Here is a 15,003-nt window from a genome sequence, read left to right on the forward strand (position 1 = left end):
TTAATTTGTCTTTTAAATTCTCTGATCTTCCTTGCCATCATGGAGAATCATATTTTCAAATGTATGTACTTGGATACTGTATCCACTTCTAACATACACAGACTTAAATTGTCCCTAATGCACTGAAACAGAAGTTTTATGCTTTTATGAGGCAAGCTAAATGTAGAACTGGTATAGACCCACTATGCAGTGGGTCTATACAGATAGACAGATAGTACAGATAGCATGGACTAAACTAAGTTTTGTTTTCCTATTAATTATATGAGATACAGTGACTACGTTAATTTGAATAATTGTCAGCAACCACTTTAGTCTGTGTAGGAATGCTTGGATCTGTACATGGAGGAAGGAGGTTTGGCTTCCATTTCCTCTGTCCCAAAACAGGTCCACTCTTGGACAAAGGATCTGTGTCTCCGTTCCTTCCTCATACTGTGAGGAACCTCCCTCACATTTATATTTGTAAAGCCTTCTGAGAAATATAAAAGGAACTTGTTCACCCCCATTGTCAGTGTGTAAAGGTCTTATGTGCACAGAAGATGCTGTGTGTTGTTCAAAAGGGGATGAATGTCTATGAATGTCTTAAAAGATGGAGAGCTGAGAAGGTAGCTTTGGGGGCAGGCAATTGGAGGGAATTTCACGTGGACCAGTAAGCAAAAGAAATAAAGCCAAAACAGAAGTTCATTCAACAATTCACAGTGGGTTCCAGTATTCATGAAGGGAAAATTAGCTGCTTGGGAAATGCTTCAGAAGTTAGATTTTATAAATATCTGTTTTTGAGGATGTACTAGAACTAAATAATGAAGTAGATTAGCTCACATAGCAGATGGAATGAAAAGAGTTTAATTTATTGAACTTTCACCGATTGTGTCTTGTTTTGATATTTAGAAGTAAACTTGAAGTCCAGATTGGACTTCATATCAGACTGACTGTAGTCTAAGAAGAGCAACTTGATATGTTTTCGTAACAATACTTTACTAGTGTTAGTAGGCTGCAAAAATGCTGAATGGAAGAATTGCAGCAACATACAGGAAAAAGCTGAAGTTTGGCTGTGAAGTCCTTAATGAGCAAAACTGAAATTGTGCCTCGTTGTTGATGACCAGTAAACATTTTTGGGATTAAATGCTTCTTCTTATTAAGAAACAAGGAGACACTTTTAAATTTAAACAAACACTGGAAATGAAAGGGCTTGGCAATTAAAAGGCATGAGAAAGAGATGGTCAGTATCATGACAGGATGTGAGAATACTTCATATTTTCTCCAGAGAAATGCCTTTCAACTTTCTGAAACTTGAATCCTGTCAGTATAGTGTACCATTTAAATGGTCCATTGTTTTTAGTGTACATCTCATGTACACTAATGTAGTGTGCATCTGATTTCCTTAGGGAAATCATATGAATGAACTATCTCCTTGTACACCTAGAAAATATGTTCAGAGATCAGAAAACTTTGAAACAGGTCATTCAAAGCCCAAGGGGCTGTGCAAAGTGAGAAACTGAGTACTGTAGTCCTTAAGTTTTGGTACCTCAGTTGAACTCATAACCGTTTCCTTGCTTTGGAAATTCATCACTGACCCCTCCCTAAGGATCCAGAATTGCTATTCTGAACAAGGGATTTTTGCCCTTCCAAAACAATTGTTGGAGAAAAGAGGTAATAAAACCACTATTACCATTATTATTATATTTTATATCCTGAATACTTACCTGTGATGCAAGAAGAGTCTGTCAAGCTCTCACTTCTGCGCCAGGAATCTGTGAACCATCTTCCCCCTTCTAGTTTGAAATCTGGTTATCAGTCACCACAAAACAATGGAAAGAGGGAATGCCCAAAGAACAGCCAAAATCCAATGCTATACTATTACACTTACCAGTAAGGAATGCTAAATATTGAGTATGCAGCAGAATGGGTTGAAGGTATGAGGAATGGCAGAATCTTGCCTGTAGCGGCAGTCCAAGTGTGTGTGTTTTCCCCAAACATGTAAGTTAATGATTTTTTGGAAAAAAATACAATTATTGTTAATAAAAGTAGAGGTGTTCATTTTCTTGTTTTTGATTAGTCATTTTAGTATGAAATATGAAGGGTTAAAAGTTGAATTAAGTTATGATCCTCCAAAAAACTTCTTCCAAAATTCAATTTGCATCCTTCTTTTCCTTAGCAGAAAGACCTCAGGCCCTGCACAGCAAAGGAGTAACTTTTATTAAGCTTTACCAGCTGGAACTGATTAGCTTAGGAAAAAATGTCACAGTGAGCCATTCTTGCAAGTGTATATATTGGGCAACAGTTCAAAGACAGTCACTCAGTCCAAAATAGGCAACTTCATCAATGCCAAAAAACAAAACAAAAACAAACAAACAAAAAAAAACAGTCAGAAAACTAAATTGTTAAAAGCTGAGCTTGGTCATTTGCTCTCTGAAGAGCTCAATGGAGTAGGAAATGCATGAGAATACAGCCCCTCTGGACAGGAAGAACCAGGCTCCTTCCTAGCCTGCAAAAGCCACTGGAGGGCTGCGAGCCTCTGTATACCTGGCCAAGAAACTTTGCCAGAGATTGTAGGGAATCTCCATGTGTGAGCAGTCTCCACTTGTCTGATCCTGGCACAGGGAGATTACTGGGACCCTGTGAAGCACAGTCACTTTTTCTGTCATAACTTGAAGACTTTTAGGCTTTTAATCTCAGAAACTTCTGTGAGGCAGGCAAGGGGCTTATAGCTCCTGAAGAGGCAGCACATTTTTTTGTGAAACAGGCTGGCCAAGATCTTCAGTGGACCGGATGCCACCGCTCTGCAATCTAGTGACATACCATGCTTCCCAGCTTCATTTCCCTTAAATGTTTTCTTTCACTGACGATTTGCACAGTGCTAGCCAAGGTAATAATACCTCTGTACTGCTGCACATGGACTTCAGGTATCTTCAGTCTGTAACTCAATGCTTTACAAGATGGACTACTACATGGAAGCTGTGAAAGCTTGCTTTATAAGGGGTGCTGTCTGTGCAAGTGACTTTGTTAGAGGGCCCTACTAGGCTGCTATAACTGCCTTGACTAGGGAGGGGAGAGTGGCTTCAAGGCCTCATTCCCAAGCAGAGATGAGGGGAAGGCTGCAGCTCAGGTCTCTGATATGCAGGAAAGCCTGATGGCCAGGGAGATGTTGTGTTGAGTACAAGTCCATCCTGTTGGAACAGGCCCTTTGGGCTGGGGCAGATGAAATGACCATTCTGTGCTTCTTGAATAGTTTCAGCACTTAAACATGTGGATTAAGGTATGCTCAGAGCAGAGCTGCCCTACTTGGGGAGCAGCCTGTGAATCCCAGCCTCTCTCCTGCAGGCTGCAGCTTAACAAGAGCTCAAATCCACGCCTTTTGGACAGCAGTGTCAGAGGTTTTCTGTGGATCTGTCTTTGCCTCATCCATGTCTTACAAGAAGTATGTGACAGAACAGGGTCATCAAAAGAAAAGGGTGCATCAAAGTGTCCTGCCATCCACCTCCTTGTTTTATTTCAAAATCAAATTCTAGAAAGAAAAATTCTTTTGGATGGAAATTAATTGTGTAAGGAGGGTAAAGGAAGTTGTTTATAAAGCCTAGGTCAACGGCTCAGAAGAAAAGAGAAAACATGGGTCACACTGTTCAGACTAGAGGCTGTGACTGTTTAGAGGATTTTTCTCCACAAATTGTTTGCAGAAGAATGCCAATGCACTTAGGTTTGTTTAGATAAAAGTAATGAGAGATCCACTTGCATGAAGGATGAAAGATCCTAAATGAAGAAGAAATAATGGGTCAGAATGTCAGCTGCTTAATAGATTAGCTTAATGGATTTGGCTTTCCCTAGAGAAGTGCCTCTGCATAATTTTTTCTTTTTCCATTTCTTTTTAAATTTAATTTTTGAGCTTTGTATTTATCACCTACTCATTTTAACCTGATTTTTTTAGACCCTTTTTTGTCTTGGTACTCCAAATCTTTCACAGAATATTTTCATACAAAGGAGAAAACCAAGACCCACCAATATTAAAACAGTAGATGCAAGTTTACTTTTATTCCCTTTGGGATAGATGAAGCATAAGAGGCTTTGCTGAATTTGCTGGATAAGTTCACATTTTGACCTTTCTCTGTTATAAAACTGATAAATATAGAAAATCATATTACAGATCTTCAGGGAAGATAATTTTCTGTTTGAAATACTGCTCTGAGGCATGTTCCTTCTGTTTTAAGAAATTTCCCCTCAGCTAGAAAAAAATACTAAAATTCTTCCAGTCCTAACAATTTTGGACAAGGAAACCCTGAATGGATCTTTATTCCAGCAGTTCAGTTAGAAAATGAGGACTCATTATTATAGGTAATTTTCCTGCCTTTTACTATTCTTGTTTGCATTTTTGTCCCAATTATATTTGCTACATTCATAGGATCATGTTTCTGAGAAGCCCTCTTATCTTTTTAGAATTATATGAGGCCTGAGAATAAGCTTCATTTTTTTCTAAATATTTTTAAGAACCTGGCATTTAAAATAATAATAAATGATCCTTTAAAAAAAAAAAAAAGTAAAATAAGCCTTTGTCCCCAGCTCTCTATTGCTTTACTGATTTTCTGTAGCATAGTCCCATATGAATTGCAGCATAGAATATCTGTTACAGGTTTTTCTTTCCTTCTCTGTAATTATAGGGCATCATGCTTAGCCCTAAGATATCCAGACCATGGCAATATTTCACAGGCAGCACAAAGGTAATAGTAGCCATTAACATTACATGGCCACAAAACATCGCATCTACCATTTGCCCCTGCTCAGCCAGGTAAATGCTTTAAAGTTCAACCCCTCTGAATGTGTAAAACAAAACTCATTAACTAGATCATGAGTGTTGTTCAAACTGGTTGTTTAACAATAAACTCTAAGATGGAAAATGGCAATGTGATTCCAGAAAAGCAAAACAAACAGCAAAGAATGGAAACAGCTGAACAGGATCAAATGAGGAGTGCAGTGCATCTAGTACTGTTGCATGCAAATACTGCTATTTACAGCATTCACTGAATAGTGGCTGAGTTTCAAGGAGAGATTGGGTACTTTGTTATTATATTAATGCAGATAAACTGGCGCCCTTCAACCTGTCTGGAGAAGTGTTCTGTATTTGTCTAAATAATGGAGATAAGATAATGAAATGCTCAGGGAGGCTGGAAACTGTCCTTAAGCTTCAGGCAGATTGGACAGTGCTGTGCAGAAGCAGCCACAGTCAGCGTATGTGGGGAAGGCAGCCAGGCACAATGTTGGTTGCACAGGGCAGCCACTCTTTGTCTGGTTGCTTGGCAAAGGGAGGAAAAGGGCTATTTCTTTTCTTTTGATAAAACTGAAGTGATTAAAATCTAGTGGGACTACAGTGGAACTATTTACCAGGTGAAGATCTCAGCTCACTGCTAAGTACAGAGCAGGTTTGGATGACATGCTGCATGATATGGTTTAGTGCTAGTGGTGGCAATGGTGATGAGGAGATGGTTGGACTGGATGATCTTATAGGTTGTTTCCAACCTTGTGATTCTATGATTCTATGGTTTCTGGTAGCCACTGTATATTGTGTGAAATAGTGTAATTCTACAAGAGAGACGATTTGCAACACACAATCAACAAGCAGGGAAGACTACAGTATTTCTGTTGTTGAATGACTTTTTAATCAGAACTTTATATTTACCAGTAAGTCAGTCCTTCTTCCCGTTATCTTGTTTTTGATTTAAAAAAAAAAAAAAAAAAAAAAAGTGCTATACATCATGGTAATATAGAATCATGGAATGGTTTGGACAGAAAAGGAGTTTTAAAGATGATCCAATCTAACTCCTTGCCATGAGAAGGCTCATCTCTCACTGATCCAGGTTGCCCCATTCAACTTGGTCTTGGACGCTTCCAGGGATGGGGCATCCACAGCATCTCTGTGCAACCTGTTCCAGTGCCTCACCACCCTCAAAATAAAGACTTCCTTATATCCAATGTAAATCTTCCCTTTTTTTGTTTAAAACTGTTACCCCTTGCCCTGGTGGGGGGGAAAAAAAAAAAAAAAAAGTCATTTTCTTTCATGTAAGCCCTGCTTATGCATATTCAAAGGTCCCAAGGTTTCCTCTGGGCCTTCTCTTCAGTCTGATCAATCCCAGCTCTCAGCATTTCTTCGTGGGAGAAGTGCTCCAACCTTCTGATAATCTTTGTGACCCTTCTCTGGATCAGCTCTGGAGGTTCACAACCTTCTTATGCTAGGGATACGAGAGAGGGATACCAGAGCTGCTCCAGGTGGTTATATCAGAGTCTGACATTGCCCATGGACTCGAGTCACTTTGCTACTCTGGGTGTTACGGGGGAAAGCCCCTGGCATAGTCTCTAATTTTGTAAATTCCCTTTCCATGATGCTGGCAATATTCCCCTGAGCCTTGGGGCAATGTCAACATGTGATTTGTGGGTGCAGAGCAGGGGCTTTCATCAGGTTATGGTTATTTATAAAAGCAAATAGAGGAATTTTGAATTTGGCCTGGAAAAAGAGTCAGTTAGCTAATTAGATTTTTGTTGAAATATTCTGAATCAAAAGGACAAAGATCAAGCTTGTAAGATGGATTTCCTAAAAGCTGTATTAAGAATGCTTGTGTTGGCCTTGTGTTCATCCTTTACCATAAATGCAGACAAGAAGAAATAATCGGCATTGTGGGTCCTATAGAAGCATGACATTTTTTCCCTTCACTGCATTTCAAGACTGTGACTTCTGTTAAGGCTGGCCATACTTGGCATATGGAGCTGCACAATAGAGCTGGAGTACTGGCTCTGAGAGAGGGATGCCCGCTGTTCAGCTCTGCTGAGTCAAATATGTGTATGAAAAATGGCATCTTCTGCAAAATCACACTTAATTAGAAGGGAATAAAATGCACATGCTAAATAACAGAGACAGGAGGGGTTGTAGAAATGAAGGTGAAGTAATCCATCTGGGAAATTTCTGAATAATGATTATTATTAATAACACTGAGAGCTTCTGCAGCATTTTTTGGGTCAAGTTCATTGTTGTGAATCATCACAACGAATGCAGAATGTGGGTTATCCCTGAACATTAAAATACCTTGCCTAATTTATACTTAGTCATCACTATCATATATATGTAGAAAAATTGTTTTCTTCTCTCCCTTTCTGCAAATAAGTATCTCATCAGTTGTGCAACTCCTTGGTTTGTCTCCTGGCCTATTAAGTATGGGATAAAGAGTGCAAATCATAATATGGAATAGCTGTTTTAATCTCTGGTGTAATTTCAAAATGTGTTCCTTTTCTGCAAAATAAATTTGCAGACAAATGTTCTTTACTTAGGTTTCAACAAACATCCTCTTAGCTACTTCAAAACCCAGAACTCAGTGTGAAATGTAGCCACACTCTCTTTGTTCTTGAAAACTTGAAAATGCCACCCCCAGCAGCCAGATCCTACACTGTGTAAGTCCATGGGAGTCCAGACACTGAAATCAGCACAAGTAGTGCATCACTCTATAAAAAGCATTAGCCACGTAAGACCACTTTCTCTCTTCAGTTCTTTAGATCTGTCAGCAACAGCAGATCATTAATTGCTAGCAGTCAGCATCACCCCCCTGGGTTTAGTACTTTCCGCGATGTTTTAGGGAATTGCAATCCCCCTCTCCAATCTAGCATCAAGGATTTGCAGCCTCAGGTGAAGATATTTATTGTGCATAAACATTATTTGCAGATGATTGTTTTAATTCAGCTACAGTTGGAAATTAATACAGACCAAAGCAAGGTTTTAAATTGCAATAGTTTTTCAGTTTTTCACCAACTTTAGAGATATTGACACTTAATTTGATTGAGAAAAGTTGGTCTGGAGCAGGCCTTGACCAGTTCATGTAGTGAGAAGGGCAGTGACTAGTTTTGTAAAAGAACTTAGAAATAGCTATTTAAAAAAAATTCTGCTTATGCTACAAACAACATCACCGGGAATACTCCTGGAACAAAGGCATATTTTCCTGAGTAAATGGGGCTTGTGAGCTTGAAAAGATTGGCAAAGGTGGGTTGGTAGCTCATGTATTATAGATTCTTTTTAAAAAAATATTTTTGTTTTTTGTCTTCTGCTAACTAAATGCAAGTCCAGACAGAAAATCCTTGAAACCCCGCAGATATAAATGCAATGCTGGTTGTTTTCAAGCTTTCTGAAGCTGATGAAGTGTCATGTTCCTTTCAGCTGCTTGGTTCCCTCAGAGAAGGGCACGTCTTTGCCATGTGTGCTGAAAACAAGGGACAGTGACAGACTGCAGCCATCAAAAAGGATGAGTTGGTCCTTTTTGTTGGTGGTGTGTGACCTGTCAGCCCAGACAGATGATGCAAAGCTGAGCCTTAGGGGAGAGACAATTCAAAGGGCATTCACTTCCTCACTGATGCTTTTGAGTAGTTTTCCCTGGTATGAGAAACTGCTCAAAAACTGATGGAAAAGTGGATTTGAAAGGTGTCCTATGGCCACACCAGCTTTCCTTAGCACTCACCAAAAGAAAATCTGTTGGAGTTCTTGTTTTAATATGTTTGTGACTTGTATTTCCATGTTGTCTTCAGCACTAGAGAGAAGACCTTGATAGAAAGCCCTGGGCTCCTTTCCCATGTACTCTTCAGGCCCCTGTGAAATCCCTTTTTGGGTGAAGCTGAGTTGCTAGCAGTCCTGTAGCCATCATCAAGGCATGCCCTGTGTGTGCTGGTGCTAGCTGGGAAGGAGGAGGATATGCCACTGGTTTTCCTGTTGTCCCATTCAGGGGATGCCTGGCCAAATTGCTCAAGTGACCTCAAAGGCACTGTCTACCCAGTAACTATTATTTCAGATTAACCCTTGTTTGTCTACACAGAATGAATTACACTGCACACATGTGTGCACATACACATGCGTGCACATACACAAGATAATTTTCTTCACATTTTCTGAAGTCGTCAGTGTTAATTAATCCACTGTATTTTCAAGAATGAAGTGGGATTTTCAAGTTTGTGCAAATATATTCCATTTTAAATGTAATATCCCCGCTCTGATTATGGATTATTATTATTGCTTAATTTTGCACTATTTCCCACTAGGATGGGATTGCCTGACAGCTTTCAATTGGTTGATAACCCCCTGCTGATGTACTGTTCTCTTGGTTAAATTTCGACCCTGGGAGCCATGTCCTGCATTGCAGCAGTCATCCCAGCATCCCCAAGCAGCCTGGGGCTGTTCAGCCCTCCCAGCTTGGGTACTCATTTCTGGGTTGCCATCTGGAAGAGCCATCTTTTTCCAGCGATGACAAGATTCTAGACAAGTTAGATATTTTAAACACCTAATTTGTAGTTTGGTTAAAATTAGATGAAAGAAATCCTGCCCCAGCAGATATTCAGTGACTTCTGAGTGGGGCTTCATAGATCACAGCTGTTGAGAATAAACCACTTCTCCCAGGTGACAAATGAAAGTCCAGCATTATTGACATCCCTCATAGTTCTGACAGCAAAAGTTGAGCTTGTTTGGATTATGTGGTGCTGGACAAAGGCTGTCTCTCACTGTGTTTGTACAGCAGTTTGCACAGTACAAATACACAATGGGATTACATCACAAAATTCATTTTCATAAGTTAAAAAACAGTTAAAGAGCATTTCATTTTTTTCCCCTCAGAACTGGCAAATTCTAATCCTAGAAAGTGCCTGGATCTATCTGCTGTAGTATCTTAACAACACAATTCCAACATGGAACTGAAATCAATAAAACGAACTGCTTGTACTTTCCCCAATACCTGTACTTACAGAAAAGTTCTACTGCTTTTAGTAGAGACTGTGAAGCTGGCAAGTGACCTTACGGACACGATCCAGGCTCATGCATTTGCTAAGGAGCTGCTTGCCAATTTTTTTTTTTTGCCTAGATAAACACCCTCAGCATAGCTAGAAGTCAGGAATATCATAATCTGAAAGCGGTGAGTTGTTCAGATGCAGCTGAACACCTGGCACACCTCTGTTTTGCTTTGCAAGCTGGTTTTTAACGCTCCTGGCATTTTATTATGCTGGCACCAAGGGTGGTTTAAAAGATACGTTCATCATCTTGGCTCTTGTCTGAATGTGCAGGAAGAATATATAAAAGGAAGAACACAGCAATAATACTTTGGTGGTTGTTTTTTTTTTTTTTTTTTTATTAAATATTGGTGGCTGGTTCTTTGTGTGTATATATATATATATATATATATAAATAGGACATTAGGTAGAAGCGGCATTCACCGATTTCTTTAGACAGAGTAGACAGAGAAGAGAGGTGAGAAGAACAAATTCAGCCTCTGCTTTGGAAATGAGATAAATTTGTAATATTCAGTGTTCCCTGGCAGGGACAGGAAACTTGAATTGGAATTGTCAATCTATCTGCTGGGTCTGAGTGTGTGACGTATTCAATGTCCAAAATAAATGTTTTGCCATTTCAGAGTATCCTCTTTCCCATTCCCATTCTAATTACCACAGAAATTTTAAGAGTAAAAATTATTGATCACTTTGAACTGAATTTGCATATAGGTTTGATCCCTTGAAACTTAAGTTTTTTAAAACAAGTGATTTGAATTGGTTTTGTTCAATTCTATCCTTGATTTTATTCTAAGATATTAACTTAATTTATTCTTGGACAATAATTGACTGAAACCCAGAGCCTTAATTTTAGCCGGAGTATTGCAGATGGGACAACTTCACTAAAGGCAGATTTGCCAGATGGTTTACCTAATCAGCTCAAATGCCCTGTAGAGAATGGAAATCATGAGTTTCCAAAGGCTTGTAACTTGTTGGCCCCATGGCTGCAAAGGCACGCTGCTGGCTCATGTTCAACTTACCATCAGCTGGAACATTCTGATTCCTTCCTGCAGCGCTGCTCTCCAGCCTCTTGTCTACCAGTCTGCAAGTATATCCACAGCTTTCCACTTCCATGTGTAGAACCTCATACTGCTCTTTGTGCTGTCCTGCCCTGCATCTCGTCGAGATCTCTGCAAGACCTCTCTACTTTGTAAGGCTTAAATGTTGTCTAATTAGTAAACTTTGTATATACAGTGATTAAAATGAAGAGGGAAGAGGCTTGATACCTTTGCAAAAAGTTTTGCAGGTCTTGTTTCTTCTTTGGAAATGGTCTGAGGAGCCACTGAAAGTACACCAAAGGCATGTAGCTGCCAGAGAAGCTTTTCTTGATGAGTCATATTATTATCTTAGCCTGCCTCTAAATGTTGTTAATGAAAAGAGTGATTCTGGACAGCTCAGATCTATGTCCATCAAAGCAGTCAGCCTGCCAGGCAGCTTGTCTATAGGTGAATGTGACCTGCTGATTGAAGGGCAGCTTGTTGTGGAGAAAGTAAATTTCTTTCCCCTGATATGAGAGGTCATAAGGAACAACAAGTTTAAAGCAAACAAGACTCTGAAACATCCTTGTTTTAAGCTCCCTCTAAAATTCAAATACATGCTGTTTTAACATCACTAAACTGTGCCCTGGACTCAGCCATGATTTTCCCCAGCAGGGACTCAGCTGCTGATGCTCAGTGGGCAAATAAGGGAAGTGTGACAGGTAATGGGCTCGTTCTTTGCCCCTGGCTAGGCTTATTTGTGGTGCTGGGGAAGTTGCTGTGCAATACCTGCTGGGCAGAAATAGATGTAGGGACAGTGACTCCTGCTGTCTGACTTTCTCCCTGCCATGTCCACAAGCTGGTCCAGGTAGGGCTTCTCCCGCTGTGTGGGTACAGTGTTGGGAGGTTGGCATTGGTTGATAGTGTGGCAAAACACTGGCAGGATGGCTCGGGCTGCTATAAGCAGCTGCTGTCCATTCCGTTCTGCTAACTGCTTGTTGTTAAGACACCGCTGGAGAGGAGCAGCAGATGGGTGATCAGGTGCATTCAGATTTTAATCTCTCTCTATGAGGAACACACAGGACCTCGAAATATTCTGTTAAGCAAATGATTGCTAATGAGGTGTGAAGCCCCTGATCGGGATATATGCCTCATTCTGCCATTTGTAGTTTTCTCACCCCCCACACCCTCCTGGCACTCCCTTTTTTTTTTTTTTTTTTTTTTTTTTTTTATAATTTTCCGGTAGGCATCAATTAAGTGAGGTCTTTTCATTTGAAATGCTGAGATTTGTACTTGGCTTGCTAAGGCTGTCAGGTCTAGTTTGCTGCTGAACAGTTCATGCTTTGGTGCTGGACAATGCATGAATGTTTAAATTGCTTGAAATGTCTAATTGAATTATCCTCAAATTACAAATCAAAATAGTAAAGGCTGTCTCTGGCTCACAGGCTCGCTCACTTGTACGTGTCTGCCATACTGCTGCTTTTCTTTATACTTTCTTTTCTGCTTCCGACTACGGCTGTGTTATATGAAACCTTAAATACTGAAAGCATTTCTGTGTGCGTGTGCAGGGGGAAGTGATGCTGAACTTAGGGAAATTTATTCATGTTCTGGCTCAAAGTTCTTTTTGTGCTCCACAAAACCCGGTTCAAGAAATTTATATCAATGCATAGGAAAAAAAAACAGCCAGCTGCGATTTACAAAGAAACTTCCTTTCTCCTTCTACCACTATGATATATAATAGAAAGTAGTTTCAGGAAGACAAATATATATACCACTTAAATGTTTTTATGGATGCTCACAGATTAAGGAAACCAACAAACCAGAAAGAGACTTGATATATCTAGTCAACTCTTATTATAAAATCAGCTTGTTGTAGCTTTGCCATCTATACAGTGAGGCAGAAAGTAAAGCCTGTAGGATCTTCTTTTGTAAATCACTGGGGGAAGCAGAGCTGGGTCTCCAAAGACTACATTCATCCTGTCCAGCCACCTCTCCAGCAGCATGGAAGGCTGATCACAAGCTCAGGTCAGTGCAACAATGCATCTTTCATGGGTGTAATACACTTATGTCATTTTATGATATACAGTAAGGGAGGAGGGGAGGTTTGACTACTCACCCCTAACCTCAATCTTGTGCTGTTGTACCTTAACTTGTTTGGTGACCATAGTGGCAGAACTAAAGGGTGTTGGTGCTGTATCCTGTGCCCAATAACTGCACCATCCCTCCCTCTCCCTAGAGATTCCCACTTCAGGGGTTGGATGCCTTACTCAGGCATTGTTACCTTTCCCTGTGTCCAAGTAAGGAACCCTTGCTGGGGCTTACAGAGAATATGAATACTCCTGGCAGGATGGACTGGAGCAGGAGGATGCTATGACAACTCTACTCAGATGCTCAAAGTAATTGGAAGAATTGCTAATCTGCATGGTTATGCCAAATTGTGCTATGATGCAAGGCAGGAGCAACATGACAAGTGTTTAAATGTGGCAGTGAGTGCTTTTGTTTTAATTCCTGAATGCTAAAAAAATAATTAGATTCAGGTCATTTTCAAGGGCAGCTCCTTTGTTAGATTGCAATTAGATAATTGTTTCTGTGCTATAAAACTGGTTGAGGATCTAATAGTTATGAAAGAATAGGGAAGCTTAGATAACATCTTTGTTTAATGAAAGATCAGCTTGGAGGCAGTATTTTTGATAGAGAAGAAATAGCTAATAAGAATTTTGACACATTAATAACCTAAGACCAAAGCATCAGTATTTTTAAACATCTCATAGTTTTGGTGGGCAAAGACAACATCCGTGTTAATCAAGCATGCCCAAATCAGGGCCTCTTTCAGAAATGGAGTAAGTTGTTATTTGAAAGTAATTGTACTGGACATCTATTAAAATGATGTAGACCTTGGCAATGCATGTGACCAGATGAAATCATTCAAATACACTTGATAATGATTGTATATTACCAAAATCACATAACACACCACATCTCCCTCATTATTCTTCTCTTGCTCCCTCTCCAAATAATATTAAAACCCAGTAATTTAATTACTCTCTTGGTATTATAATGCTGGTTCCCAGTGATGGGGCAGTGAAGGAAGAGCACACCAGACAACACCAGGCTTCAAAGTTACTCACTGTGCCTCCTATTCACAGAATCACACAGAATCACAGAATCACCCGGGTTGGAAGGGACCTCAAGGATCATGTAGTTCCAACCCCCCTGTCTAGCAGGGCCACCAAACATACACATTTAGATCATATTTTCAGCAGTGGTTAAAATGTTTTCAGCTTTTTCACTTTGGAGCTCTCCTGCACTGTTCCAGTCTAATCAGATTTGCACCAAATACTGTGGTCGTTCACCAAAGAGAATCAGGGCTTTGGTTGTTTTTTAATGTGCTCATGCTTTGGTTCATACAACCATTTCACCAGGACCATCAACTCTTTGAAAGAGTTGATAACTGCAGGACAAGGGGAAATGGTTTTAAGTTGAGGGAGGGGAGATTTAGGTTGGATATCAGGGGGAAATTCTTTATACAGAGAATGGTGAGGTGCTGGAACAGGCTGCCCGGAGAGGTTATGCATGCCCCGTCCCTGGAGGTGTTCAAGGCCCTGGTCTAACATTAAATGGGGAGGTTGGTGGCCCTGCATGTGGCAGGGGGGTTGGAGATTCATGATCCTTGATGTCCCTTCCAATCCTGACTATTCTGTGATTCTGAGATTCTGTGACTGAAGTATACAAATAGTCAAATGGCAGTGAATTCTTGATTGATATTTTTATTGTTAGGACTTGAGGGTCCTCACCTGAATTTCACTGGGTCTGTGCTCTACCAATGTCTCCAACCAGTCTCTCCCTGTTGTGGAAGTCTCCTCTTCATAGTGAGGTGCTTCCTTCTCTGCTACAGGCTGGAAGTGTGTATGTTGAACTGGCAGCTTTGATGTCTGAAGTGGAGACAAATGTCTTCTAGAGGGATTTTTCTGTGGTCACATGGAAATTCTAATATGGGGGCTTTCTTTCACAAAACACAGCTAATAATTAAGTCTCCTGGATATTACAGTACATGGCAAAGTAGTTATTGCTCATTTTATATTTTTGTTGATTTGGGTTTTTTTCAAGAGATCCTCTAAATGGGGAAGTGAAACTATTCACAATGGACCAGTGAAATCTAGTGAGCTCTAGGAATTAGGCAGACAAATCTTTGTACCATGAG

Source organism: Tympanuchus pallidicinctus, unplaced genomic scaffold, assembly GCF_026119805.1.
Source record: "Tympanuchus pallidicinctus isolate F22 unplaced genomic scaffold, pur_lepc_1.0 scaffold3, whole genome shotgun sequence".
Lineage (NCBI taxonomy): Eukaryota > Metazoa > Chordata > Aves > Galliformes > Phasianidae > Tympanuchus > Tympanuchus pallidicinctus.